A 26584-nucleotide genomic window follows, 5' to 3' on the forward strand; every position below is an offset into this window, starting at 1 on the left:
AGTGACCTCCTATGCGCCTATCAACCTAAAACAATGTGGTTAGTAAGGTTATTTTGAAGGTACAGCACTTTATGTTAAATGGTTTCTAGGCACATGACATTAAGATGCCATGAGTTGTGTTGTTATTGTTCCAGCTCATGCTCAGTGGATAGTGCTTATTCTATCCCTTAAGGAATATACAGAACTAAGAAAGATGGAAACCAAGGACACAAGAAAAAAATGACCAAGGGGTGAGGTAAGCTGTTGCGCAGGGCATTGCTTGGGTTAAAAAAATATATATATTTGCAGTTAAAGACAAATCGTGAATTGACATTGCAATGTATGTGGAATGTTTAACACAGAGATAAATATTTTATTCTTAGCAAGAAGAGATATTAAAGTCGGGGGACAGAAGGTGACAAATTGCACCCTACTTTCATTGATAGTTTTTCTTTTAATATACTACACTGCGGAACAAGAAAATATGTGAAGGGTCTCAAGCATTTCTGAAGTACAGAATTCATGTGTCTGCCTGTCATTCACAGGATTACCCCTTTTTAGGCATCACTTATACATTTTAAACCCCCCCCCCTTGCTTGCTGACCATGAAACCTTCCCCCAAATGAACAACACCCAGAAATAATGTATTCGATTTTGGAAATGAAAACAGTAGTGTAATAAGAGAAATAAGAAAGGTCTCAATTCTTTTGTAAATATAGAATTCATTTGTCTGCTGTGTCATTTGCTACATATTCTCTCTCTTTTAGAATGAGTTATATAGTTTTCTGTTTTATTTTTGCTCCCTTGCCTGCTGACCACCAAACTGTCCTATAATCTCCCTCCTTTTAATTTCATACTTCAACACACTCGTTCTGAAGTATATGACCCATTCCATGGCCTGCTGAACTTTTCACACATCCCTCACCCCCTTCTGAGTGATTACCATTCCTCAAATTAATAGTGGCCGTGTCTCTGGCCACCTCTGTCCCTTCTTTCCTTCAGGATGAGCTCACCCTCTCTGTCAGTACCATCAGGCATCTAAACTGATAGTTGAACCCAAATTTCCTGGGCTGTGCTCTGGTCTTTACTTCTTTATGCGATTTATGCTAGGTATCAGTTATAAGTTACGATATGATAAGCATTTTATCAGATAAGCTGCAACATGTTCCTTGTAAAAATTTGTAAAATGACCACATTTATTCTCTGCTTTTCTGCAATGTTGTACTGTTCACCATAATTACACACTTACGTATTTACAAGTTTTCCAAACGTCGCCTGCATACTTTCAACAAAACTTTCAGAAGGATCAGGGTAAGATTATGAATATTTTATTTATTTATTTTATTTTACATTTGTTGACCGGGATCATCCGACTGGATACATGTCCATTTTCAGTGGAGGCCCGGGGAGAAAAGCTCCACAATGACAGAAGGTTACATACATGTTATAATGTTATATATTATTACATTTAGTAGTGCAGTTAAGGAGAAAGATATACAATATATCTTTTTTTTCCTGCTGCTGTTGTGATGTTGTTTGCTTATCCTTCCTTTGGCTACAGTAATATTTCGAATGTGTCGTGCGAGCTTCATTTTACATTTATTTTACCCGTAGATACCTAGGTGGTTTAAAATAAAGAATGACACAGAGGTTGAACAGTCACTGCAGGTGACTATAAAGTATTACATTTACCGTTGGTTACATAGATTACATTTTGTCTGATAAGCAGTGTCACTATCAGACAGTTTTCAGATTAACATTGTAACAAAACATCCCAGGGATATTGACTGGCCTGTCAATAGGCATTCCAAATAGGAAACTTTGTTATTTACTTAACTGTTCAGAGTGATGAGCAGAATTGAAAAGGTTCAGCGAGCTGTCAAGGTCTGTGTATGAACTTGGCACATCTTCATTTATGTTTGTCAAGTGGCTAGATTGAAATGTCACTTTATCTTCTGTTAATCCAAGACAAAGAATGATATTGTCAGGGCAGCCACTTATAAAATAGCCTTCCATTTGTTAGCGGGATTGTCTTTGCTGCCACATTGAACACCGAATGAGGACACAGGCACAAAATTGATTACATCTACCTGTGAAAGCAGATTAGTCTGTGACAGACTGCATGTGTTTTGTGTTTGTTATAGTACACAAAGAACTGCACAGATTATTTTTCAAAGAACCGAATAGACCCGTCTGTGATGGTATCAGATTATGGCAGTATTCAGTCTGCTTACTGTGTTCAAATAAGGTAAAGTTTGGTTTTACAAGGATTACAGAAAGGCTTTTCGTGTTCCTAACTGAGGGTATATAGGGATACCCCTCTCTAGGCAAAAGGTGACTCATAAATCCCTGTTGAGAAGATTTAAGATTTACAGAAAGACAAATGGCTGTTAATAGTACAATTATATAGAAGAGCCAAAAAGAGCAATGCTTACTGGAAAGCAGGATAATGTAATGAGGGAGTCTGATGCCTCATGTGACGAAACACATTTACTTGAAGCAAAGGAAAAGCAAATATTTTATCACAGACATGATTCATAATATATGCCATAAAAGATGTTTTATGACAGGTGCCTTGCATCTTGGAATGTTATAGTATTATCACAAAAAAAATGTATCTTTCTCATTTTTCAGAGCAGGGCTCATTCCCCATGCTATCACTTTTGTTCATCCTTTGCAGCACCCTGTACTTACTTTTCATTGGAAATGGATTGTTAACTTTATAAAAATATGAGAAAGAAACATGATTCAAAACTATTGTTTTTGCTGTTCTGTTGGTATGACATGCCCACATTCCCTGTTTTACTGTTTTTTTGGGCATGACACTTTGGTTTTGTTGAACAAACTGAAGAGTAAATAGTAGAATGACAATGGGGGTGTGAAGCTGGCCACACTTCATAGTGAGAGGTAGTTCCAAGATGGACGCACTTCATAATGAGAGGTAGTTCCAAGCTGACCACACTTCGTAGTGAGAGGTAGTTCCAAGATGGACACACTTCATAGTGAGAGGTAGTTCCAAGCTGGACACATTTCGTAGTGAGAGGTAGTTCCAAGATGGACACACTTCATAGTGAAAGGTAGTTCCAAGTTGGACACACTTCGTAGTGAGAGGTAGTTCCAAGATGGACACACTTCATAGTGAGAGGTAGTTCCAAGCTGGACACACTTCATAGTGAGAGGTAGTTCCAAGCTGGCCACACTTCGTAGTGAGAGGTAGTTCCAAGCTGGACACACTTCATAGTGAGAGGTAGTTCCAAGCTGGACACACTTCGTAGTGGGAGGTAGTTCCAAGCTGGACACACTTTGTAGTGAGAAGTAGTTCCAAGCTGGCCACACTTCGTAGTGAGAGGTAGTTCCAAGCTGGACACACTTCATAGTGAGAGGTAGTTCCAAGCTGGCCACACTTCGTAGTGAGAGGTAGTTCCAAGCTGGACACACTTTGTTGTGAGAGGTAGTTCCAAGCTGGACACACTTCATAGTGAGAGGTAGTTCCAAGCTGGACACACTTCATAGTGAGAGGTAGGTCCAAGCTGGACACACTTCATAGTGAGAGGTAGGTCCAAGCTGGACACACTTCATAGTGAGAGGTAGGTCCAAGCTGGACACACTTCATAGTGAGAGGTAGGTCCAAGCTGGACACACTTTGTAGTGAGAAGTAGTTCCAAGCTGGCCACACTTCGTAGTGAGAGGTAGTTCCAAGCTGGACACACTTCATAGTGAGAGGTAGTTCCAAGCTGGACACACTTCATAGTGAGAGGTAGTTCCAAGCTGGCCACACTTCATAGTGAGAGGTAGTTCCAAGCTGGACACACTTCATAGTGAGAGGTAGGTCCAAGCTGGACACACTTTGTTGTGAGAGGTAGTTCCAAGCTGGACACACTTCATAGTGAGAGGTAGTTCCAAGCTGGGCGCACTTTGTAGTGAGCGGTAGTTCCAAGCTGGACACAGTTTGTAGTGAGAGGTAGTTCCATATACATGTCTCAATTCTTAAAGTATTTTTTCTGGCAGACCATAAACCAGCTGAGAAATGTTAGCTAGTGATGTTACATGCACTTGTCCTGAATTAGGTGGCCATAGTTTCTCCTGTGCTTGTGACATCTCCCTATGATTATTTCCATTACAGACACGGACATCAGACTGCAGGAAAGGAAAATGCAAATTAATACAATTAAGGCATTGATCCCTGAATACAAGCTCCATTGTCTGCCTTTAGGAGTTTATTGATAGATGTAATAGCCTTAGCACTGTAATTGTGACACATTATTGGTGGAGTAGTTTTAACAATACAGTGCTTTTGAGTATAGTATTAACATACACAACACTCTTATTAAACCTGGTCTGAAGAAAAAAGCTTCATTTTCATATAGAAATTATACTGTCTTGCATACCTCTCAACTTCTTCGAGCAAAATCTGGACAAAGGCCAAAAGATAGGTACAATTTTTAAATATTGCTTTTACAAACATAGAAAGTTGATAAAATAACGGGTTTTATATTAATATGAATTTCTCTAAAGAGTATGAAGTCTGAAACTCAAATGTCTGTCATTATTGTCTAACTTTAATCTATACTGATTTGCTACGAATTTGCCAGAAAACCACAATTTTATGAAAAGCAGACCAAAAATATGATGCCAAAACCTTGACATTCTGCAAAAACCTGTACAGTTGAGAGGTATGCTATCTTGCATACTGCAGAAAATACCAAAATTATCTTTTTTTCAAGGTTTAATATCTGTATTTTAGTATGTCTGCTCCCCTCCCCCCCCCCACACACACACACACACTCTTTTTTTCTAAACAGCTTTACTGAATTATCACTTGCGACAAAGGCACATTTATATTTATGTAAAAGTAATCAAACTCTATTAATAAAGTAAAATTAAGCACTGTCCAAGATGCTGGGTGGGCAGATTGGTGTGACGAGGGAGATGCGTGCACACACACACACACACACACACACACACACACACACACACACACACACACACACACACACACACACACACACACACACACACACACACACACACACACACACACACACACACACACACACACACACACACACACACACACACACACACACACACACACACACACACACACACAATCTTAAGAGACTGAGCACGCAGTCTGACTTCATAGCAGAAATAGACTAAGCCTTGGCTGTAGACCTGGATGACCCTTTTTTAAATAACAGACTTAAATGGTAAGGAACTGTCTGTGGATACACTGGACTGAGTGACCAGTGATGGCGTACACATTTTATGTGTGGGGATTGGTTTAAGTCCTACTGCTCAGCGTGGTCAGGTGGGTAGTCTCAAGGTACAGAGCCACTGTAGCCTTGTATGGAGTGAATGTGCTATTACAAGTGTGTGCAGGGAAAGGTCCTGTTTACTGGGGCCCAACATTGCAGATTGAAGTAGAACACTTACACACTAAGCAAAATATTTAGAGGATTATGCCATCAAACCAAAAGGCCAAGCCAAGCACATATTTTGGGTTTCCAGTCTCCTGACAATCTGCCTTCTTTTGCTTCCAGAAAAAGTAGTGAGATATACAAAATAACAAATCCTGCTTGGAAATGGAAGACCCTTCAATTAGCTGAACAGGGTACTAGATTGACTGAAACATGATAGAGGGAGAGACAGAGTGATTTGGGATATTTTGACAACTGGGTGGTCAAGGCAAGAGAGGCCACACTCTAAGGTCAAGGATAAACACCACTGAATAGTAACCCTGGATTTTATGATTAGTATTGTAGGTGACTGACAGCATCAGCTATCCAATTTATGGTAGAACATTAATATGCATAAAGTTAATTTAGTATGTTTTGCATATGATATAGCAAATATCACAACCTTAAACTTTTAAGGCATTCTGAGGTGAATAACATGGTTACAGGTACCAGAACTCCTTGCAACTATTTCATCTTGATTTTGTTATACAAACTACATTTTGTATTTCAGTGAACACTGTTATAATAGCATAGTCTATCCATAACTGCAGGTCAGATTTCTTGCAAGGCTGTATGTTGAGGTGAATTTGTATGTATGACTTACTACATGCAGAAACGGTGTTAATGCAATAAGTAGGAAGACTGACTGATTATAATTGGAATAACTTGCAAGTCAAAGCAATCGAAATTACATGGTCAGATGTGTTATAAACATGTTGCTAGCATTAACCAGGTACTTATTTGCATCCGTTTAGATATATGGACTGTTGTGGTCATGTTTTTTTGCCTGTTTGGTCACTGGGTAGGTGGTACGTCTCATAGACCATTTTAGCCACGTCACTTGAAATGCAGGTAGTAAAAACATGCTTATACATTTAATATCAAATTATGTTGTCACACCGACTCATATATAAGTTGAAATGTGCAGAAATGAAGACCATTGATGTACAAATACAACTTAATTATGAGGAGAGGTAGCATGCACCAATATCAATGTAAGATGCAAACATGTAGTGTAAATATGTCACAAGAACGACGTTTCATATAGTGTTGGACTATAGGGATAAACACACTCCACCCTTGAATCATCTGCAGGATGAAAGGTCTTATTAAGTACAGCCTTGAAATTGCTAGTCCTTATTGCTAACAAAAAAGTTAAAAAATGAAAAGCATTGCACTGAGCCTAGTTCCCCTGCTGAGAAACCTTCCAAGGTGACATAGAGAAAAGTGCAAGATAAACTGGCAACTCTGCTTTACTTTCAATAAAAGCCTCAAGCATTACTTCATTATCATTTTTCTCATGTGGCTTTATAGGTCCATAGGCTTAGAGGTAAATACTGGGCAATTGGTCTGCAGACCATTGCAAGCCTAGCCAAAAAACATTATTCAAAATTCCCCTGTAGCCTCAAAGATGGCAAGACAAAATAGATCAGGAGAGAATGAAAGGCTGCCCATCCAATTATCGAGGTTTACCTTGAAGGTGTCAAGAGTGCTTCTCTGCTGGACATTTAGTGGACATTTTTCCACAGGTGAGGGATATGTTGGGATATGAATATATCATGCCAGTGTGTCTCATTTATCTGCTGATGAAGGTTTAGTTCCTTTAACCAAGTACTTGAGGTACCATTAACAATGCAAAGGAAACAGAGGTCACTTAAGGTTCAGTCTTTCATGACTTGAAAGCCTAGACACAGATCTCCACTGTGGAGTATGTAAGAGACTGAGTACAGAGAAAAGGCATCCAGTCTCATGATGACTAAGATTTTTGAGGCTACTGATCTTTTTAGTTATGAATATCTGAGATCTTTCAGGTTGTGTAATGGATTTAGACAAATACACACCAAAAGGTGCCACCTCCAGCAGTAGACCCGTAACGAGCGGCGTACCCCCAGGATCAGTCTTGAGGCCTTTGTTATGTGGGATATACTTCTCCGAGGTGCAGGACAAAACCAGTGGGCTATGGCTGACCAAGTTTCCAGATGACTGCAAGTTGGGCAGTGATCATCAATTCCCCAAGTGATGTGGACATCCTCCAAGAGGGTCTCACCCAAACAAATGACTGGTGCCAGAAACATGGCCTCAAGCTGAATGCCAAAAAATGCATCATTATCCCCTTTGGGGGACAGTGATGTCCCACATATTAGCACATTAATAACAACATCCTAAGTGCACAATCAGTTGTGAAGGATTTGGGCACCCAGGTTGATAGCAACTTGACTTGTGACCACAATGTTGCTTCCGTTATAGGGAAAGCTTTCCACATGGCCCACCTCATAAGTAAGGGTATCCCATCCTGGAACAAGGAGGTCATAGCACCCATTTATTCTTCCCTTATAAGGGCAATTATTGAGTAAAACACCCCCTTTGGCATGTACCTTGCAAAGCACATGCAGCAGCTGGAGAGACCTGAGAGGTTCCTCACCAGGAGAATCCAGGGCCTCAAACATCTACCCTACACAGATAGGCTAAAAATCCCATCCCTCTGCTCAGTTTCTTACAGACTCCTCAGAGATGACCTCTGTCTGGCATACAAAGCAATCTCAGATTCACCTTGCTGGGACTATTGCATATCCGCAAGTCAAGCTCCACTCAAGTAACCTACACACATGACCTCAACCTGGTCTGTGACATCAATCGGACTTGTTGGTGGGAGAGATTTGTGTCCTAGAGACTCCCCCATCTGTAGAATAGACTCCCTCTTCACGGTGAGCAGAGTACCTCATTATCCCTTTTTTAAGCGCAACATAGATAACTGGATGGGAAACAGAAAATGCACCCCTGGGATTCCATCTGTGTCCCTGCTGGACATGGGTTTTGGTTGCTGACTTGTCTAAACATGGGCTAAATCTTTTGGCTAGGCTTATAAAGACCTTAGGGCCAATAGCCTAGCAACGTCCTGTCATCCTATCATCCTGTCATCCTATTTGTGTTTAATAATGGGTCTAGTAAGATATAAATAAAAGGGAAGTAAGACTTGTTTTGCTCTAGTTGAGATGCCTTTGGAAATTAGATGTCTCAGATAAAAGGCTTTCGGAACTACTATAGAAACATGATGGTTACAGGCTGAGGAATTATCAAAAAGAGTATCCCGATCCCTTACAATATTATCTGATCAGAGGGGTGTATTTCCTATACAGTAAGTGAAAATGTTGTTTCCCAAAATGAACTATGCTGCATTGTCTATATTTAATTTGAGACTTTTATCTTTTAATCAAGCTAAAGATCGAATAACAATGCCCAGTTCACAGTCATCTACAAACTTACTTAACCATAAGGTCAGAGTGCTGGCCTGAAGGTCTGAGGATGGCTTTTAGTTTAGGTCCTTTCTAATGAATTGTGCAGTTGATTAAGGCTGGCCTCATTGCATATTGATCATACACTCAGTATCTACAAAGTGTCCTCTTTTTATGGTTTTCAGTTAGGTCCAGAATATGTGTATATGTTTATATACGGGTCCCCTTAACTTGATCGACATGCCAAAACACAGACGCTCAGAAGACCGACGAGAGAGATGATCGACAAGGTGAAATCCCAATAGCCGAAACACCGACATGGGCAACGTGTGAGCGCGAGTCGGTAAGTGTGCGATAGTGAGGGATTTAGCATTAGGGAGTGGACAGGTAAGTGTGAGATAGTGAGGGATTTAGGGTTAGGGTGCGGGAAAGGTGAGTGTGCGGTAGTGTCGGACTTAGGGTGCGGGTAAGGTAAGTGTGCGATAGTGACGGAGTTTAGGTTTAAGGGCTGGTTAAGTGAGTTAGGGTTAGGGTGTGGGTAGGGTAAGTGTGCGATAGTGACGGACTTTAGGTTTAGTGGTGGGTTAAGTGAGTTAGGGTTAGGGTGCGGGTAGGGTAAGTGTGCGATAGTGACGGACTGTAGGTTTAGTGATGGGTTAAGTGAGTTAGGGTTAGGGTGCGGGTAGGGTAAGTGTGTGGTAGTGTCGGACCTTAAGGTTAGGGTTTGGGTTTGGGTTACGGTTAGTGCATGTATAGTTGTGTGTAATGTGTAGTTTACGTTTTGTGTGTCGGTGTTTTGTGTGTCAGTGTTATGCTGTTCGGTTTTGTGAGTTATCGGTTTTGTGCGTTTTTGGTCTTTTGGTGTCGGTGTTTTGGGTGTCGGGTTTGTGGCGTGTCAGTGTTGTGATAGGGATCCATATATATATATATATATATGGATATATATATATATATATATATATATATATATATATATATATATATATATATATATATATATATATATATATATATATATATATATATGGATTCCTATTACAAGAACGAAAGTTCACTACTTCGAACTTTTAATAGGAAGCCTCACTTCTGCGAAAGTTCACTTTAACGAAAGTGAACTTTTGCGTAAGTGCACTTCACCGAAAACACCGCAACACAGTGGAGGACATAAAAACAAGCTATGTCCTCCACTATGGTGTGATAGTCACGGACCTTAGGGTTAGGGCACGGGTTACGGTAAGGGGATAGTTAGTAAAGCTATCCCCTTACCCTAACCCATGCCCTAACCCTAAGGTCTGTGACTGTCGCACCATAGTGGACGACATCGTTATGTCCTTCACTGCACTGCAGTCATCATGGACCTTAGGGTTAGGACAAAGGTCATGGTAAGGTGATAGCCCTATGGGCTATCCCCTTACTATGACCCATACCCTAACCCTAAGGTCCGTGAGTACTGCACGGAAGTTCAGTACAACACCGTTCGTTGTACTGAACTTCGTGTAAGTGCACTTTCGATTAAGTGCACTTTCGCTGCAGTGAGCATTCCATGCACTATTTCAAATTAGTGAAAATTCGATCTAGTGTATGGAACCCACATATATAGACTATGAATATTTAATAGCATTATGATCTAAGAAATTTGGCATGGGGAAAATGTCATAATATTTATGGATTGCTTACCATACAATTTTTAAAGTGTTGACTGACATGTCTGAATCTATAAACTTTCCAAGTTCACTTAGGCTCCTCCTTAGTGGAAAAATATATTTAAGCAGGCTAAGGCTGCCCTGGTAGCCTCTTTCCTTATGTAACAGGCAATGTTTCTGTGGAAATGACACACAACAGAATATTCCATTCGGTGGCTATGTTATTTGCCTCATGACAGATTCTGGGCAAATGACTTCATTTGTAAAAGAAGAGTATTTGGGATCATCTGTTAAATCTGCTAGTTTAGGGGGTAATGCTTTAGTAAGAACTGTGAAGTTATGAGTTTCCCTAATCCAAGAGTTTGTTCTCAGATCTTAATAGATTCATAATGTCATACTAGGCTACTGAACCTGAAGGATCTTTAAGTGTCTAGCCATGCATTCCCATGAAGTTGAACGCATTAGCAAGATCTAGATTTGAGGTCTGCACTGATTTGCTGATATCCATTGCTTCAATAACTTTCTCAAAGAAGTCAGCCAAGTTAAGTAGTCAGGATCTGCTCTTGACAAAGCCGAAGCTGCTTCGGGCAAGGATTTCTAGGTTGTCTAAGTCCTTCTTTATTAATCCCTTAATGATCGTTTCCATGGCCTTATAGATGAGGGTTGCCAGACTTATGGGTCTGTAATTACTTGGGTCAGTTTGCACCCCATCCTTGTGCAGGGGAACGACTGCTGCTGCCCTCCATTTGTCTGGTACATAGCCGGGAGGTTGATCTTGAGTAATCTATGCAGGGAGTTTGACAGGTTCTTATTTCCTGGTATGTTACCTTGCCTATAGAATTAGTATTTTTGGTCTTGGATGGTGCCATAAAGATTTGTTCTTGGGAGATTTAGGAGTGTTAGTGTAGATGTAGGTACTGTATGTAATCTGTGAATGTTGGGGGACAGGGGGATGAAGTTTGAGTTAAATGTGTCCACTTATAGACTGGTATGTCATCTCGCTCTGAGAACGTGGTATCATTTATTATTACGCTTTCACTGTGTTTGACACAGCAATTGGCATTCCTTATGATGTTTCTAACAGAATCATAGAAAATTGCTAGACTAATGGCCCTAGGGGCCTTTCAGGCCTAGCCAAGTTCTTACCCTTATTTTGACGATCAGCACCTATTGCCCCTGTCCAAGAGGGACACAGGTAGAACTCCACGGTGAATTTACAGCCAGCCATCCAAATGTCCAGATTGCTTTTGAAGAGGCCATTTAGGTGCTCTGTTTGACATGAAGTGTAAGTCTGTTTCAAAGGTGTGGTAACCTCTGGGATCTGTCTCTCCAGCAGGTTTTATTAATGTCAGATACCAGGTTAAGGTCATTAGATCAAGTAACCCTTGTACCATTTCAGTTTTGGATATGAAGCATTTCCAGTAATGCAAGGTCAGAGATCACTTTATATGCAAGGCAGAGATCACCTGTGAGTAGTTTGTATGAAAAAGAATAACGTGACAGTGATTTCAGACCATCCCCGTAGGACAGACGGTAAAGACCTTGAATTTTCCTTGTGAGGCACCTTTGTTGTTTCTCCAATTGCTGCAGGTGCTTAGAAAGGTACATACCAAAAGGGTCATTGTACTCAATCACTGGCCTGATGAGAGAACAGCACAGGGAAGTAAAACTTCTTTTTTTTTCTGGAAGTAATGCCCTTAGTTGTGAGATAAGCAATATAGAATATCCTTCTTACTACTGTGGAGACATAGTGATCAAAGAAAAGATTGCTGTCGACTTGTGTGCCCAGGTCTCTCACCACTGAGTGTGTACTTAGGGTGTTGCTATTCATGTGGTAGTTAGCAGGAACATCACTCTTACTGAAAGGAATGATTATACATTTTTTTGAATTGAGTTTAAGGCCATGACTTTGGCACCAATCATTGTTTGTGTAAGACCCTCTTGTAGGATGTTGACATCATTTAGAGATTATATGACCACTCACAGTTTGCAGTCATCAGCAAACTTTGTCAGCCACAGACCCTTAGTTTTTTTTGCACTTCAGAGAAATAGATTCCATAAAGTAGAAATCCCAGGACTGATCCCTGTGGAACACCACTGGTTACAGGTCTGTGGTTGGAGGTGAATTCCCCTATTTTTACTATATGATTTCTATCAGTGAGCCAGTTAGCAACCCATCTAATGATGTAAGGGTTGATGCCTAGCTGGGTGAGTTTGTCAATGATGCCTGAGTGGGGGATAATGTCAAATGCCTTGACTAAGTCCAGATAGGCTGTATGCATAGATTTCCCCTCATGCAGGGCCTTGGTGACTGTCTTGTTTAAGCCCACCAGACTTAACAGGCATGATCTCCCAGTGACAAATTCAAATTGAGAAGGGTCAAGTATTTGGAGATTACCTATATCTTTGTTGATAAGATCCATGATGATTTGCTCCATGGCCTTACAGATAAGGCTAGTCAGGCTAATAGGTCTATAGTTCCCGGGGTCAAGTGGAAGCACCACCTTTGTGCACGGGAATAACAGTGGTCTTTTTCCATTCAGCTGGGATGAAGCCAGTGCTTAGACTATGATTAAAAAGAGTACCTAATGATATTATTAATTCTTGTTGGAGCCCATGTAGTACACAGCTTGGGATGCTATCAGATCCCATAGATGCTGTGTTTTTGTCCTTAGAGAGGGCATTTATGACCTGCTCTTTAGAGATACAAGGTAGGGGACAGGTTTTATGGATGTCATGGGTTACGTGTGACTGGGACAGGTGAGTGAAGTTTTCACATAACCTGTTAGCCAACAGGTTAGCTATGTCCACAGGCTCAGTATACGTAGTATCATTAACTACCAGTTCTGAAAAAATCTGGGCCTTTCCTTTTAGGTTACAGATGTAACTATAGAATGCCTTGTGGTTGTCCTTTGTTGAGGAAGCTAATTTGGACTTGTAGTTTGCTTTGGAGGACTTCACAAGAAGTCTTATTTGCTTGTTTAAGCTGAGGAGGGAGTGCTTCCGGTTTAGGAGGGCTCGTTCCGTCTTACTCTTAGACAGCAATTTCTTCCTCTTATTGTAAAGCCTGTTAATAGCAGTTGTCCACCAGGCAGGTGTGCTCTTCCTTGAGGAGCTTGTTTTGGTCCTATCAGGGGCAGGCGAATCAATGCAGTTATACAGGTGTTTGTATAAAGCTTTGGTGTAGAGCTCAGCATAGTTGTCAGTTACATCTGAGGGAAGAGGTGCAGCGAAGCTATTTATACCATCCCGTAAGAGGTTATAATCTGCTTTGGAGAGGTTCCTTAGTTTAATTGCTGCTGGGTGGGGTTAGGTGTGATAGTTACTTCAAATGAGACTGATTTGTGGTCAGATCTCACCAGAGGAGGACCCCACAGTGGGGGTGCTACAGTGGTCCCCCATATTGGTGAGCTTCAGATGCAGGATGTTGGCACCCCTTGTGGGAGTGTCAGCCAACCGGTCAAAGAGATTGGAGTTAACGAAGTTGAGGACCTTTTGGGTAAATGAGTTTGTGCATAATTACTTTACCTAGTCAATGGATGAGTAGTTAAAGTTACCCAAAACCGTGGTGTCTGGATGAATCATGATATACTCAAGTAGATCCAAATAGGTATAGTGGGTATCCTGATTCATGGAAGGGGTCCTGTAGCTGGCAATGACTTGAATAGGTGTCCTACCAACAGTTAATTGCACCTAAAGTGTCTTCAGGGAGTCATACTGGTTAACCATTCTGGAGGTGTATTTATCTTTAATGAATATTAATGCACTGCCTCCTTTAGTTTTCACACCTTGAGTTTAAAGTGCGAATGTGTGGAAGGAGGTGTAACCCGGTATGGCTGGGGTACTCTCCACAGCCTTGAACCAGGTCTAAGTGACTGCACAAATGTCTGCATCTTCCAAGGATAGAACAGCTTCCAGTGAGTGCAGTTTCATGTTGAGACTCCTAGCATTTAGCAGCATAACCTTGAGGGTGTTTTTAGATGGAGTTGTAGTTATTTTTATGTTCGGTGTTTTTTTTTCTTCCTGTTGTAAATCTTGTTTAAATTCAGATTCCACCTTAGTTATTATTTTTAAATTAGGCTTTGTATTTAATTTGGAGTGGGGCATATGTCCGGGTCTATATTATATACTCGTAGGTACAGAATGTCGACAACCTTTTCATCGACACGTGTCTAACGTCCACTTCAGCGAATGGCCACATCATCTATTTCTTTCCAAGGGAAAGAAATCAGTAGGCCAACTATGAGCGACACAATATAACAAACACTATGAAGCCCCCTAACTAAATATACTAACTCTAAGATTACACTACAGTGGGGAAAAAGGCAGATTTAAAACAAGGGCCAACCTATTTCCTTCTCTTGGAAAGAAATCAGCGATGTGGCCATTCGCTGAAGTGAACATACAACACATATGTGTTGATGAAAAGGTTGTCGACATTCTGTACCTTCAAGTTTATAATGTAGACCCCCATATGCCCCTATGCCATGTGTTAAGCTCTGAGGCTTTGCACTGATGGAGTACTGTCTATTTACTTGAGTTAGGTCTGTATGACTATGCATATATTGATGCATTTCAGAGTAAAGTTTGTTTGGAAGTAGTGAAGTTTTCTGTGCTCTTAGTGATGATTAGCAAAATGTTTATGTTATGTGGATTCTGTTTTGTTATGTTTGATGCTTTTGGAGACTGACATTTCCTAAAAAAGTTTGGGAATGGAAAAGGTTTTGGTTAATATACAAAAGCCATGGAGGGGGAGGTGCAGGCCTTCTCCAATGAATAAGTTTGGACCATTCCTCCCGGGCTGATATAAATAGCCCCTCCTTTAAATATCATCAGAAGTTGTAGAAGTCCATAATCTTTTGTTTGTATTATAGATTTATTCTCGGTCAGAGTTGCCACCTCTTGCAATCCAGAAAACTGGACTGAAGTACTACCATTACTCCTCCCAGGCCCAACCCATCTCCACCCACATCCATGCCCACTTTCTGACATAAATACGTATGTTGTTAAGGCAGAACATCCCTTTGAGTACATTTTTCAGTACCTAATCTATGTACATTACTCATTTTTGTTGCTGTTGTAGGGTATGTCAGACTCTACCTCATCACTTTAGCGATGCTTTTTGTCAAAAAAAAAAAAAGAGAGAGTCTGCTTTTTAACAAACTGGAGTTTGTACAGTTTTTTCCGGTCTACTGGAGAATTATTCTAATTTCCAGATAGTTGGGGAAAAATACCAGATAGGTGGCAAGGCTATTTTCGATGATGGTAAAATTCTATGCAAGGCAGGCTTCATACCTGTATTCCAAGAGCTCCATCATATCTCACTTCATATAGTCCAGGGAGGTACATTAAAGATCATTTACTCCCACTTGTACTATGACTGTGTCATATCTGTACTTGTACAAGGACTCGAATGTGTGTGTGATGTTGTAAATCCTGGCTTTTTATGGGAAACCGACTGTAAACCCCGCCTGGTGAGTGTCACATCGGTGTGGGGTCCTGTATGACTATGATGTTGGATGATGTTAAGGGTTACCTTATGAGCTTTTGAGCTGAAAAACTGACGGTCTTACATGCATATTTTAAAACAGGTGCTGCCTGAGTTGAGTGTTTATGAGGTTTCTGAAGGTACTTAAATTTAGGAAGCTTTTGTAGATTATACAGTTTACTTTTATGATACTCGGCATAAGTAGGTCTTATGTGTTTTGTCTGTTTTGATTGAGACGGATATAATTTGATGTTGTCTCTTACTGTTAACCTCTTTGCTGCTGCATTCCCTCAGGATGCCAGTCTGAATCAAGCTGGCTTTAGAGATAGTTGGAAAGTGCTTGTTTGTGGCACAGATGCTGTCGTGCGTTACAGTGCGAGTGGTTTTAAAAGGGATTAAAGCAGGTTTACTTAATTTCTATGTTAGTAAAAACTCAGCAAAGTCTAGTCTGGTTTAGCAATCACAAGCCTTGAATGACTCGGCTCCTCTATATTGTCACAAGAGTGCAAACCAAAGCTTTCTTACGTACTTTTGCCTAGATACCCAGCACTGGCTCAGGGTTTCCTCTACTCCCACTATAGTTTAAAGCATAGCAATCTTTACTCATATGACAGTAAGTGCCAAAAATACGCACATAGTTATTTCAGTAACTCAGACAGAAAAGCAAAAAATATATCCTAGGGGGTTCTAGATAGCTACTTAGTCAAATCTGGTATAAAATACTCTCAGTTAGTAGCATAGTTGCCTAGTATTGAGTAGCTGTGCATGCACAAGTGCAAATAAATGATTATAGCAGAGAAATACAAAAAAAAAACCTCCACTGAGAGAACATGCCCTGAAAACAGCAAAAGTAGAGCTTTTACTACTTTTTAAATCAGATTCTAGTATTTTGATGTTTCTCGTTCTTGAAAAGATAACTTGGCAGTTATTTGTAATTCTTAGACTTTTCTTTCTTAAACATAACATATCCTTATTGATTTACCACTTATGACTTAGGAAATCATACGTTTATATAAATGAAAGCAAACCACATTTACATATTTTCAGTTACAAACATTGTACATCACATATAGTCATCTATACAGTCATTGTCAGTCTAACATCGCACAGCTCATTCAATTCCTGACTTCCCGTAAACCTCAATCCTCTTCTAAAACATTATTTTGCATGTTCCCAAAATTCCCATTTTGTCTTTGTAATTTGCTCCAAAAGATCCCACTTCCAGTTCTTTTATCTTTGTTACTATATTCCCTACTTGAGAGTTAGTTTAGACTTTGATTTCTATTTTCTATTAATAGCTTTTTTGGCAACCCCCCTAATTAGACTCAGCGAGGTCATACTATGTGTAAGCAATTCAGATCCTGTATGACAACAGAAAAAAAATTATTCTTATTTGCTCACCTAATATTTCTGACAGAGTAGACTGCATAGAGTTTTTAAAGTCTAACAAGTCATTACACTTCCACAAAAGATGTTCCCAGTTACCTCTTTCCCCATCACACCTCCCGCATTTGCCATCTACCTGAGGTAAAATTCTTTGGCGTCTACTTCTGGTATGAAAATACCTACATAAACATTTCCAAGCAAAAACTGTGAATCTTCTAGACTTTGTTGCATATTTGGGAGCTATACCTATGATCTCTATCAAGCAGGGTATATCCTGAAAATGTCAAAACTTCAAAAGGACAGCCTAGTAAAAAAAATAATTAAAGAACCATGAAAATGAAAAATCATGTAGTTTATTGTATTAATCCTAATCAGAAATGATCAACAAATACATTCCATTATAAGTTACGATAAATACACAGATGACAACAACACCAAATGAAATCAATTTAGCATCATCATTAACCTCTTTCATTCTTCCAAAACAATTCTTTATTCAGTCCTTCAGGACACAAAGAGTCATATGTCATAGTTAACAAAGATCGTTGCCATTCATCAGTCATCTAATAATAATCAAATTTGGACCATCATACTTTTCACGTACAACACTGTCAATGTAGCCTACTTCACTCCAGTGACACTTTATCTGAATGCAGTGTGTAGATAGTGCATGATATCGAAAGGCCTGCCTTAGCAGCAGCACAAGTACACACCTCTTCCAAACTCACCATGCATGGATTTTAGAAGTCTTGGCCCTGGCCATGCTGCAGATAACTGGGACTCTTCGGCAACCTGAACTGTGGAGAATCCAGTAGACAAGAGGTGAAAGTGAGTGGCAGACACTGACTCATCTGTCTCTGTGGGAGAAGAGGTAGAAGAGGAAAGAATGCTGTTGGCAGAGTCCTACCACAAGAGCTCCACCTGTAGGAAGGGCAGGTACTGAGGTTACTTGTCTTGGTATACAGGGAGGATAAGCCCAATAAGGAGTATGTATGGACTGTAGATGGAACTGTGAGTTTGCAGAAAACTTGGTTAGACTTGGTCTAGCATTGCAAACATTCATCTGCACTACTCCATCAAGTGGGTGTGCTGTTTGTGGATAAAAACAAAATCAACTAACACCTGATGGTTAACAGCCTCATTTCTCAGTTCTGTTCTTTCCTTCCTTGTGTTTCAGGAGGTCTGGGTGAATGAATGTGCCTGTAGGGGAAAGAGACCTTGATAATCTGGGTAATGGAAGGGAAAATGTTTTAAAGATTAAGGCAGATGCCCCATTACATAGACCTGAAATGACACACCTCCATAGAAAAATATATATGAAGGTGTCCAGACTTTTCAAAACATAAGTAAGATATGAAACCCATTTATTAAAATATGTGTTACTAAAGAGCAGTGAGTTCATCTCCAAGGGTTAGGATTTGTGGTTTTTAGCTAGATAAACAGAGATCTAAAAAGATCTGTTTTTACATCTATATCTAATCCATATCTTTTTATCTATCTATCTATATCTACACAGATATATACATATATATATATATATATATATATATATATATATATATATATATATATATATATATGTGTAGACATTACAAACTAAAGGATGGCAGTAACATCCTATGGACGAATTTCTTAGTAAAGTGGTAAAGTGTCTCCATGTGAAAGAAAGGATTTTAAAGTAGAAGACAAATTACAGTATGATTTCTGATAACTTTGCCATGTTTCTACTGAAAAATATATATTATGCACTGTTGTGTATCAATTGTTACATCTACTATGAAGTGTATGTACATGACATTGTAGGTTTACAGGAATCCAATGCACACTTAATTTGTGCCAGTGAAATCGATTTGACTGATACTTCTTCATTTGCTTTAATTAAAATAGGGAAACTGATTAAAAAAACTTTCAGAAGGAGGCCATTCACTAGGAAAATGATAAAATTTTAATTTCAGATCTGTAACTAGTTTCTGGGCTTAATGATCATAAACACCTTCTGTCAAGTGTATTAAAGGCTTGATCGCATAGAAACGTATTTAAACATGTTTCACAACAGTTTTAATACCTGTGTGTATCTGTCTTCCTTCTGCTGGCATCAGTGCAAATTTCTTATAAAAAAGTCAACGAATTCTGGCAGCAGTTAAGGTTTTTGTTCCACAAGACAGGGTTGTTAGACCAGGATTTTAATTTTGCATTAGCAAAAACTTTGTGTGAGTGCTATAAAATGTTGACAGAGTAGAGTTTGCCGAATGCCCTCAGGCAGAGCCGTATGACAATCGGTGTGAAGCATTTTAGTTTAAGGACACTGGCGATCAGGGCTTCAGACCTATTAATAGTCTATCACAACATCAAAGTGTCAGAACTTTGAATGTTGTAACATTAAACCCAAAACCACGAAAGCTGAACACCTCGAAGACTGAGAACAGTCTCCCTGGGAAAAAAATCGCTGTTCCAGTACAAAACGCGAAACACACGAACACTACAAACTATTTCTAATGTGGGCCCCCCATTACTAAAAGATGTATATATGAAAATTAAAAAAAAAAAAAGACAACACTGGAGGCTTATTCAGAGAAAAGCATTTGGGCTACAAAGTTGGATAGTTTGTTAAAGTTGAATGCCTGGGAGCTTTTCGACAATGTGCATTAATTAATTAATTAAATAATTAATTAATTGTTAATTTATTTATTTTATTTCATTTGTTAATGGGAATAAACAAATAACAAATCAGTAAACCCTCTGGAATAAATGGTGCTGATTAGCCAAAACGTTAATATAACTAAAAACAAAACCGCACCAAAACACGGCTATAACCATAAAAAAACAGTTTTAATAACAGTATCACAAGGTAAGCACTTTCACACAATAAATGTACTTCTTTAGACAATAAATCACAAAAATCAAGTAAAATATATACATTCATTTTGAATCAGCAATACAAACTAACCAATAAAAATACACATTCAATGAAACAACAGTCCCCATTCATTTAAAGAGTCCTCTGGCTTTCAGAGCCGGTTTGATAGAGGTTATCCCATTAATACCAGGAAACCTGTCTGCCTGCATTTTAGTAATCCATGACAGCTCTCGTTCCTCAGTAAAATTCCTAAAATCACCTCCTGGAATGTCACGATTCACCATTTCAATTACCCTAAATGCAAAAACATGTTCATGTCCACATTCAACAAATGCTTAGCCAAGGCATTATGTTCATCAGATCTATTGATACTGTACATATGCTACATATTTTACTTGATTTTTGTGATTTATTGTCTGAAGATGCACATTTATTGTGTGAAAGTGTTTACATTGTGATACTGTTATTAAAACTGTGTTTTTTATGGTTATAGCTGTCTTTTGGTGCTGTTAATGGGAATAGCCCAAAGTCCTTTTTTCAGCAGAAGCTTGGGGCAGTAAGGAAAACTCCATTTTTTTCGTATTTACAATAGAACAATTGCATACCGAATTTGACAAATAATAAAAAATGTAGTAGTTTAGTACATTAACAAATAAGGAATCTTGATGTGAAACGTTAACACAATATAAAATAAGGGTGCTTGAACCTCTCGCCTGCCTCTAGACATTCCCTGACTGCTGAGATAATTTTGCTTGTCTTCTGCCTGGTGTTTAGTGAATAGCCATTTTCCACAAGTAGTATACTGTTGCCAGTCTTTAATACGTTACCCTTTTGACACAGTTTTGTCAGGATCAACTCTTTCTGCTGATATGATTGCATCTTTACTAAAACAGGTCTTGCGTTTTTCATGATCGGGTGGTGCTGTGGAAGCGTTGTCGCCTCAGAGTAAGACGTACTGTTCGATTTTCAGCTAAAGCGTCTTCTGTGTGGAGACATGCGTGAATGGGCGTACCTTCGTTGAAGGTTGTATGTCAGGCCTGGCAAGTCGGTACGTAAAAATCTACTGCCAGTCATTAGCGGACTGGAGTTCCGCTGTGGCGACCCCTAACTGGGAAAAGCAAAAGATACAATAGCTTTGGAACGTACACTCAATGTTCCCTTTCAATTAACAAATCCTGCTGTGGAATACCAGTCCAGTAGATTATTTGTGCTTTCATAAAATTAATATAGTCTGTTCCTTCCAGTTTTTCTGGTACAGTAGACAATCTCATTTTTTTCTGCATTCTCTGTCTTTTAACAGCTCTTCTAAAGAAGTCTGTCATGCAGCCAGCTTTCCTTCATTTCAACCTCTGATTTTTGTTGTTGTATCAGTTTATCTGAATAACTAGTTAAAGCTTCTTCTAATTTTCCAGCCTTTTGTTACTTGAGTGGATATACTCCTTCAATGTTTCATTATTTAAATCACCTCTGAGCACATTTGATTTATTTTTTCTCTAAATTACTGGAAACCACGTCTTCCAGCAAAGCTACAGCTTAAACCGCTTTCTGCTAAACAGTCTCAGTATTCCTGCCAGTCAGAGTATATTTTCTTAACCTTTTCTAGTTGATTTTCTCTCAGGTTCTGCACATTTCTTCTTTGTTGCCATCCAGGCAGTGCACTTAGTAGCAAGTAACTGAATTTTACTCAAATTGGCAAGAACTACCTGGCTTTGATTTTGGGAAATTTTTGGAATGTAGTTGTTCATGAGTGGGTTTTATATCCCTATCAGTTGATCAAGTTTTCAGAGACTCAAACCTCCATCTGGTCAAGACCATATGATCAGGTTTTAGAAAACTCAAAGCTTTTGCATGGAGATCACAGTACAGCAAGGATTGGGAAATTTACCCTTTTCCTCACTGTAGTGCGATCTTGGAGTTTTTATATATAATTTGCATGGGTCTTCCCCCTGCAAAAATTTAAAAGAAAATGTAGATTTTTGTGTTTTTTTTTATATTCAAGTTTTCATAAATTTAATTACTTGATTATATAGTCTTTTCGATATTTTTTTTGAGTTTCCAAAAAGTCAATCATCTGACATAGACCCATATATATATATATATATATATATATATATATATATATATATATATATATATATCTAGGTTCATAGGTTGGTACTGGGCTATCTGCCCGAAGGCATATATTAGCCCAGCCACGTTGTGCGGTATTCACTGCCCCTTTACTAGTTCCCTAGACGCTTGTACTAGCAGCTAGTACCCTTGGCCCCTATCTAGTAGTGCTGTTGGTGTATATATATGTGTGTGTGTGTGTGTGTGTGTGTGTGTGTGTATGTGTGTGTGTGTGTGTGTGTGTGTGTGTGTGTTTTGAGTAAGCTACGGATAGTTGCTTGGTTTGCAAAGAATGCAGTATGCTGTCTTTCACTGAGTGAAAGTTATTACATGGTGTGGTTATAGTCAATTCATTTTGTGCAGTGTTATGCATTGGCCAATTTTCTTGACTAGGTTTGTAGCAAATGTAGTGATTTTGTTGTATATATTTTCTTGATTTTTAGAACTGTAGATGCATGCAGTATATTTTGGAATAGTGGTGTAGGTGCTGTATGTTTCCTCCCACATCCCAAAGACATGCTGTAGGTGGATTGGACACTCTAAATTGGCGCTAGGTGTGCGTTTGTGCATGTGTGTGTCTTCTGCGGAAGGTTGGGCATCGGGCTGGCAACTTGACACTGTAAAACTCCACTGCCAATCATGAGCGGACAGGTGATCCACTGTGGCGACCCCTAACCGGGAAAAGCCGAAAGAAGAAGAAGAAGTGTAGGTGCTGTATATAATTTGTCTTGTTTTGTGACGAATGATTTTCATTTGTAGACCATGACTAATTCTTGATTTGGGTAAGGCATGGGTAAGGTAAAGAAAGGAAAGCATAGAATTTACAAAACTATACATTGCTTTTATAATGGCACCTGAGATGAACATGGAAGTTTATTTATTTATTTAATATTTATTTACCGGGAAAGTCTGACTTGGAACAAAGCCAATTTTCACTGTAGAGGCATGGGGAGAAATGCCCTAGATGCATGTATTTGTGATGTGGGAGGAAAGCAGAACAGCCGGAGAAAATTCACATGAATGGAGGGAGGACATGCAGACTCTGCACAGAAGGCAACCCAGCCGAGAATCGAACAGGAGAACCTCTCACTGTGAGGCAACAACGTTATCACTTCACCACTGTGCCATCCATTCATGCTTGTGGTAAGTTAATGGGTATGCGAAGTAAGGAAGGATATATGAATCCTTAACAGGCCTTACATTTAGAAAGAACATATACAAAGACAAAATTTGCTATCACAGAAGAGACAGAAGTAATTTGGGGAAATAATATCAGACTGGGATAGATCATTTGGTGGGAAATTTAATAATGTACTCATAATTAGCATTGATTTAGAGGAGAAATGTTTATGGTTCAAGTAAAAATACTGCATATCAGCCATTGTGGACAGAATGTGAAGTTGCACTGATTCTTGCAGCCCTTGTTTTGAACAAATTTGTTTCTGTAAATATTTAACTTCTTTTACCATAAAAATTGTGTTGCTGTACCACTCTGGGCCTTCAGGTAAGTATCAAAGTTCCTCATCACTTACTGAGATTTACTCTGACTGAGGCCAACTCTTGCATACAAACACACAAATATGCAAATGAAAACATTCACCTCTAATGAAATGCAAAACAGAGCACTTGTAATTACTGTGTGCACATCATTAAAATTTCCATAAAACATACGTAAGGAATACACTTATATTTGTCATCAAAATACAAACATACTGCCATCATTCATTTTTGTTCTCCATTGTTATGTTGTCTCTTCATCCCGAAAAAGTCACAAAGCTTACCAACCAGTGGCACACGTTTACCAAGTCAGTAATTGGAAGGGTTAATATCATTAGATTGACGTAATTTGCACTGGGAGTCAGTATAATGAAACGGAAGGATCAAAATTGCACTTTTAAATATAAAATGCAATTTCTTCAAAGCTACAAGCAAGGATAATAAAATATTGCTTTTTTATGGAGAAACAGGCTCCCCTGTACCATCCTAGCAACATTCTCATGCCAAATATGCTACTCCATAATCACATGACAGTAGAGAAAGGGCAAAAGATACCCACGCTAAAATCTTGCCTCATTCTGACATACACAATCCAGTCAAAAAAGTAATCAGACAGGCCTTCTGCAGCACAGTGTAATGGCATGCTAACTAGCAGTGATGTTTAGCGGTCTGTTAAATCCACTCACATTTTGACGTACAGGATATTAAAACTCCAGTGTTCATGGAATTTGCTAGTCAGTTTAATGATCATGAATTACTGTCCTTTGACAAATGTCAGTACAAAAGGGTGATCTGTAACCAGAACATCAGCATTATTCAGTACGACTTAATATTAGAATATGTGAAATAATGATCAGACAAATCATTCTATAATCTATAATCTATAATCTATAATCCTGTGGTAAATTCAGTATTACCTAAAGAAAGTAGAAAGATGGCCGGATTAAAGTCCAACTCACTACAGGTACCAAAAGAAAAAATACAACTACCATTTAAAGCAGATCCTCACTATTTTATAACCTCCAAACCTGTGTGTATGAAGGCTGCTAAAGAAAGCTAATATCCAAAATACTAAACATTTCTCTAGAGGTACAAGTGAATACTGTTTAATAATTAATTTAATACCTCTGTTCTTACAAAACTTTCAAGCGGACTTCATCAAAATAAAGTGCATTAAAAAGAGAATCAGTTTAAATAACATAACAAATCATGTGATCAGACAAACGGAAACCAGTAAAATGCACAAAAGCAGTCCAGACAAGCACCGTAAAGCCCAAAAAAATGATAAAGTCCTTATTGTGAAGGCTGTTTGCAATACAAGCTGTAACACTGAAATTGAAATCCACTTGCACGTATAAAGCCACACTGAAGTCGGAAAAAACTTGAACCTTAACGCACTTTATTATTAAAACAAGCGTTTTCGCTGTGGTTAAAACTACAGCTTCATCAGAGGCAAAAGTAAAATGCAGTGTCAGAGTCAGGTTTTTATACAACACACCCTCGCCTTAATTAGTAATGCAATCACAATGAAGGTGTGTTAGCAGCATTTCTTGCAAAAGTAAATTCAGGGAATGAAAGCTCTGTTTAGGAGCATTCTCAAAAGTATGTAGTTTCATACTTTTAAAACAGTTGGAAACCATAAAACATTGATGCATCAGCAGTTTGTTACGTTCATACACCAAGCAAATCTGCATTAAAAGCATGAAAGTGTGTAAGAAATATATACACAATAAAAGCAGTCTAAAAACAATGCATGACAGGTCTGCATATAAAAATGTTTATAGAAAAGTGTTTGTAAAAAAGTATCTAGTGAAATCACTACCTGCAACTGCAGTTGGAAGCCTTGCTAAGTATAAATCTTAACAGTGGTGGAAAGTATATGTTACTACAAATTACTATTAAAGTAAAATAAAATGAAGTGAAAAGTGAAGTAAGACAAAGGTAAAGGAGTTATCTTTTATAGCTCCTCATTTTCAGGACACAAGCTATATTGCAATGTTCATTCAAACCTGGGTACGAAAATGAGTCTAGTGATATTTGCCATTAAAGCTCCTTATTCTCCAAAAAGAGAGGTACTGGACCCCCTCTTTCTGTTTTCTTGACCTGGTCAATTGCAATAAAATGAAAGCTATGTCCTTGATGTTTCATTACGTGTTTAGCTAAATCATTTTCTTTTTTCAGTTTCCTTATGGCATAATCATGTTGGTACAGCCTGTCCCGTAGTCTCCGGTCAGACTTGCCTATGTAAAATGCTTCACAGCAGTTACACTTAGCTAAATAGACTATGGATCTAGAATCACAGTTAAGCTTATGTGTAATGTGGTACTTTTTGTTGCGTATTACAAAGGAATTGGAAGCCTTCACAAGGTGGCAATAGTTACATGCCCCACACTGAAAACAGCCTTTTGTTCTAGTCATTAGCTCCGTCTGTTTACTTCTTTCTAGCAAAGTTTTCAAATTATTGCCTCTCCTATATGCTATCAGAGGTTTTGTGCCTAACTTGTCCATGAGTTCCTCATTATTTGTTATGTAATACCAATTTTATAAAGTATTATTTGAATATTCCTCGAGTCAATACTGTAATTTGTGATGAAACTATTTACAAACGAGGTCCCTGTTATCTCAGTGTTGGAGGTTGCCCTAAGAAGGGTATGTTCTCCCCAACCCTCGGATTAGCCTCTAAGTCTTCCTCTTGTCCACTGAAAATTTTGTGTGGAAGTAAGGGTAGAAATTGACCTTCCCTTCTTTTATTATTGACCTCATCCAGTATTTCTTCAAATAAAGTATTTGGGTATCCTCTGTTGGTGAACATTACTTGCAAGATTTTACATTCTTCTTGGAATAGTATCTCATTACTGCACATCCTGGCTGCTCAAATTAGCTGTCCCTTTATGATAGCTTTCTTTTGCTTGAATGGGTGGCAGCTGTTGTAA

The 26584-nt window shown here is 38.9% G+C and overlaps 1 protein-coding gene across 8 annotated transcripts in view; it reads left to right on the plus strand.

Annotated features, from left to right (window-relative positions):
• The window catches only part of PTPRM (protein tyrosine phosphatase receptor type M), a 4358319-nt gene that overhangs the window by 1497268 nt on the left and 2834467 nt on the right, over positions 1–26584 (plus strand). The window lies entirely within an intron of this gene.

The sequence above is a fragment of the Protopterus annectens genome, chromosome 3.part1 (genome assembly GCF_019279795.1).
Source record: "Protopterus annectens isolate FY-2018-M chromosome 3.part1, PAN1.0, whole genome shotgun sequence".
NCBI classification, from domain to species: Eukaryota; Metazoa; Chordata; order Ceratodontiformes; family Protopteridae; genus Protopterus; species Protopterus annectens.